This window comes from Choloepus didactylus, chromosome X, assembly GCF_015220235.1.
Source record: "Choloepus didactylus isolate mChoDid1 chromosome X, mChoDid1.pri, whole genome shotgun sequence".
Lineage (NCBI taxonomy): Eukaryota > Metazoa > Chordata > Mammalia > Pilosa > Megalonychidae > Choloepus > Choloepus didactylus.
Window position 1 is genome coordinate 90,637,706 of NC_051334.1, and position 5,590 is coordinate 90,643,295.

The following is a 5,590-nucleotide window of genomic DNA, read 5'->3' on the forward strand; positions in this document are numbered from 1 at the left end:
AAATCTAATACCCCATGGGCTTAGGATTCTCAACCAGCATGGCTGCATGGGCCAGAACCATAGACAATTGACCTTATTTTCCCCAATTTCTATTGTTTGTGACACAGTCAGCACTAAATTGTTATTGTTAAAGCATTGTGATTATAAGGTTGCTGGTCCCTTTACCTGAATTCACAAAGCTTACATGGGCCCAGTGGTTACCATCTCAATAGGAGTGGGGCAGCAACCCTAGGCCTGGAGTTGATACCAATTATTGTTGAATACAGTCATCAAGACCATTGCTGTAGGAAATTTTTATCATCTTTCAAGTGCTCTTTAAAAGGCCATTCATTGTCTCAATCAATCCTGCCACAGTGGGGTTGTATGGCAAGTGGAATGTCCAGAGGACATCATATTTGACAGCCCAGGCTTGGGTTAGTTGCCCAGTAAATGGGGTCCTTTCATCATTGTCCACATGTGTGGGGACCCTGAAGAAGGCACTTAATTTTTCTAGGCTATGTATTGTAGCCTGTTAGTTGGCCTTGCCCACTGGGAAGTCTAGCAGCAGCCCTGTATCCATATCTACAGCAGTGAAAGCATATTTTGCCCCTTCAGACAGAAGGGTGCCCATATATTCTACTTTCCACCAGAGAATGGGGATCTGGTCTCAGCCAATGTGCCCAAGTCAGTGAGGAAGCATTCTGGGCTGTCACAGAGAGCTGGAGGGGCAAACATTCACTACTTCTTTTAATTGGTGTTGGGTGATGGGTATTGAAACTGCTGTGCCAGCCTCCACAGGGTCTGATATCTTTGGTGCCATGTTTTTCAATGAAGCCATTCAGCAGCTTCATGCTTTGTTGTTGTGAGGCTGCAGATCTTTGCCAGGGCATCTGTTTTTATGGAAGGGGTGAGAGACAAAGAAAAAGACAGGCAGACAGAAGGGTGCTGTGAATTACAAAGTGAAGAGAAGTTTATAACTTCTTTAAATGCTCCAGTGGATTTTGTTTCTTATTTCAGAGAACTCACCATTTTTCTTTCCCATTCTAGTGGTTAGATTTTGTTGACGTGAAGAATGTTCACTGTGTTTTTGCTTGTTTTGTCTTGTTTTAATCAGAAACAAGTCTTGGTTGATAGCGATTTTTTCAGTTTACTAAAGTTGCCAGAATGCAATATACCATAAATGGGTTGGCATTTACAATAGGGATTTTTTAACTTACAATATATAGTTCTTAGGCTGTTAAAATGTCCAACTTAAGGCATCAACAGGACAGAACATGGACTCTGAGTACAGGCTTCTGGCACCCAGGACACCTCTGTCACATGGGAAGGCGTATGGCTGGCATCTGGTGATCCTTATCTCCTGGGTTTCATTGCTTTCAGCTTCTGGTTTCACTAGCTTCTTTTGTGTTTTCTGTGGGTCCTCCATTAGCTTCTCTGGAGCTCTTCTCTAAGCTCTCTTGGCCTTTCATGTGTGTCCTTTATCTTCTTAAAAAGGACTCCAGTAAGGGGATTAAGACCCACCTTGAATAGGTTGTGTCATATCTCAATTGAAATAACTTAATCAAAAGTTCCTACTCACAATAGGTCTGAACCCACAGGAATGGATTAAAAGAAAATGGTGTTTTCTGTGGTACATAACATCTTCAAACTAACACAGTGATCAAGTAAGATCAGGGTAGTACAGGACAGATGAGAGAAACCCATTAGAATAGGCAAGGGCATCTATAAAGATCCCTGCGGTGCTTAATAGACAGAAGTTCATATAAACAAGTGGTTGGCATCTGGGAGCTTCAGCATGATACTCTTATGTGGATCCATCAGGTGGGAAAAGAATCATGTCAGGGGAGTTTGACAGTTATCAACAAGTCAACCTACAGGCAGGCAGGTGGTCAGAATGAAGTAATTCTGGAAGTGTGGGCAAAAGATTAGGAGTAGTGGAAACTATTCCAGGTCTAGGGATCATAGGAAAAATGAAGGAAAAAGCATGTTTAAGTTGAAATGTGTATGCCAGCTAAGGTGTGATGGATTTTTCTTGGTAACAGCTTTACAGACATATAATTCAAATACCATAAAATGTGTCCACATAAAATGCAAAATTCACTGATTTTATATGTTCACAGCATTGTGAAAACCATCTACACATTCAAATTTAGAAAATTTTCATAACTCCAAAATGAAACTGAGTACAAATGAGCAGTCACTTGCTACCCCCTCAACAGCCCCAGTGCTAACCAATTACCAGTCTACTTTCTGACTCAATATATTGGCATAATCTGGATATTTCATATGACTGGCTTCTTTCACTTAGCATAATGTGTATAGGTATACATGTATCAGTAGTTCATCCCTTTCTATAAACAAATAATATTCCTTTGAGTAGCTAAACCATATTTTGCTTATCCGTTCATCAGCTAATGGACACTTAAGTTGTTTCCACTTTTTGGCCATTGTGAATAATGAACATTGTTGTGCAAGTATCTGAGTTCCCATTTAAAAATATTTTTGGTATATAACTACAGTGGAATTCCTGGGTCATATGTTAGTTCTGTGTTTAACTTCTTTAGGAAATATCAAACTGTTTATTCACAGTGGCTACACAATTTTACATTCCCGCCAGTAATGTATGAGGGTTCTTATTTTCCACATCCTTGCCAACATTCCTTTGTTATTTCCCATTTTAAAAATAGCCATCTTACTGGGTATGAAGTTGTGTCTCATTGTAGTTTATTTTTTCCTCTCCCTGATGACTAATAATGCTCAGCATGTGCTCATGAGCTTATTAGACATTTGTGTATCTTATTTGGAGAAATGCTTATTTAGTTCCTTTGCCCATTTTCTAAATTTGGTTGTTTGACATTTTATTATTGTTATCAGAGTTCCCTATATGTTCTAGATACAAAACTATAGTTTTCTCCTCTTCTGTGGATTGTAATTTTGCTTTCTTGATAATGTGTTTTGAAGCACAAAGTTTTAAATTTTGATGAAGTCAAATTTATTTATCTATTTTTTCTGTTGTTTCATGAGCTTTTGGAATCACATCTAAGAATCCATCCCCAATTGAAAGGTCATGAAAATTTACCATTATGTTTTCATCCAAGAGTTTTATGGGTTTAGATATTACATTTTAGTATTGGATACATTTTGAATTAATTTTATAAGGTATGAGTTAGGGGTGCAACTTCATTTTTTGGTATTTAATATCAAGTTGCCACAGCACATTTGTTGAAAATTTTACCAATTAATGATCTTGGCACATTGTTGAAAGTCAATTAACCATAGATAGATATATGCTTTTATTTCTAGACTCTTAACGCTATTCCTTTGATCTATGTGTCTATCCTTAGGCCAGTACCATACTGTCATGATTACTATTGCATTGTATTAAGTATTTAAATCAAGCAGTGTGAGGCTTCTTTGTTCTTCTTTTCAAGATTTCTTGGGTGATTCTGAGTACCTAAAGTTTTCATTTAAATTTTGGAATCAGTTTGTCAGATCTACAATGAATCCACCTGAAATTCTGATAGATATTGTGTTGAAACTTTCAGGCCATTTTGGGGAATATTGCCATCTTAACAATAATAATTTTCCTATCAATGAACATGGGATGTCCTTCCATTTATTTAGATCTTCTTTAATTTTCTTTAAAATTGTTTTGTAGTTTTCAGAGCATAAGTTTTGCACTTCTATTGGGAAACACAAGAACACTCTACACTGTACATAGAAGAAGGAGAAGACTTCAAGAAGCCAATCATAATTAGAGAGATTGAATTAGACACAAAAACCTTGCCAAAAAGAAAATCCCAATACCAGATGTCTTCACAGGTGAATTCTACCAACCTCTCCAGGAAGAGTTAATACCAATCCTGCTCAATTCTTCCAAAAAATTGAAGAGAATGGAACACTAGCTAACTCATTCTATGAAGCTAACATTGCCTTAATACCAAAGCCAGATAAAGATACTACAAGAAAAGAAAATTACAGAAAAATCTCTTTAATGGACATACATTAAAAAATTTTCAACAAAATACAAATTGAATTCAATAGCACATTAAAAGTCTTATACATCATGATCAAGTGAGTTTTATTCAAGGCATTCAAGGTCAGTCCAACACAAGAAAATCAATGTGATACATCACATTAATAAATCTTAAGAGAAAATCACACATGATTTTATCGATTGATGCAGAAAAGGCATTTGACAAAATCCAGCATCCATTCTTAAAACCACTTTGAAATATAGGGATAGAAGGAAATTTCCTCAGTATGATATGGGCACATATGAAGAACCCACAGCTAACATCATTCAATGGTGAGAGACTGAAAACTTTTCCTTTAAGATCAGGAAAAAGATGACCATGCCCACAGTCACTACTTTCATTCAACACTGTGATAGAAGTCCTAGCTAGAGCAATTAGGCAAGAAAAAGAAATGAGGCATCCATGACAGAAAAGAAATAAGACTGTCACTATTTGCAAATGACAGGATCCTATGATTAGTCCTAAAATAAAAAAGCTACTAAAGGTAATAAACAAGTTCAGGAAAGTGGTGGGAAAAGAGATCAACATGCAAAAATCACTGAAGTTTTTATACATTAGTAATGAGCACCCTGAGGGGGAAAACAAGCAAAAAAACTCCATTTACAATAGCAAGTAAAAGAATCAAATACTTAGGAATAAATTTAACCAAGTATGTAAAGGACCTGAATTCATAAATCTACAAAACATTGATCAAATAAATAAAACAAGAGGTAAATAAATGGAGGGACATTCCTTGTCCATGGATTGGAATACCAACAATAGTTAACATATCAATTCTACCTAAAGTGCTTAACAGATTCAATGCAATACCAATGAAAATTTCAATGGTCTACTGTGAAGAAATGGAAAGGCTAATCATCAAATTTCTCTGGAAACATAAGCAGTCCCAAATAGCCAAAAACATCTTGAAAAAGAAGAATGAAGTGGAAGGACTCACAGTGCCTGCCTTTAAGGCATATTACAAAGCAATAATGTTCAAAACAGCATGGTACTGGCATGAAGACTGACATACTGATCAATGGAACTGAATTGAGAGTTTGGAATAGACATGTACTTTTATGGTCAATTGATTTTTGACCAGACAACCAAATCCACTCACCTGGGACAGAACAGTCTTTACAACATATGATACTGGGAAAACTGGATACCCATATCGAGTAGAATGAAAGAGTCCCCTATCTCACATTGCATACAAAAATTAAATTATAATGTATTAAAGACCTAAGTATAAGAACAAGAACCAGAAAATTCCTAGAAGAAAATATATGTTAAGAACCTTAAAATTCTTGTGGTAGGTGAAGATTTCTTAAATTGACACCCAAAGTACAAGCAGTGAAAGGAAAAGTAGATAAATGATACCTCCTCAAAATTGAATACTTTTGTGCATCAAAGTTCTTTGTCAAACAGTTGAAAAGGCAGCCTACCCAATGGAAGAAAATATTTAGAAACCACATGTCTATCTGATAAAAGTCTAATATTCAGAATATATAAAGAAATCCTACAACTGAACAACAAAAAGATAAACAGCCCAGTAAAAATATGGGTAAAAGACTTGAATAGACATTTTTCCAAAG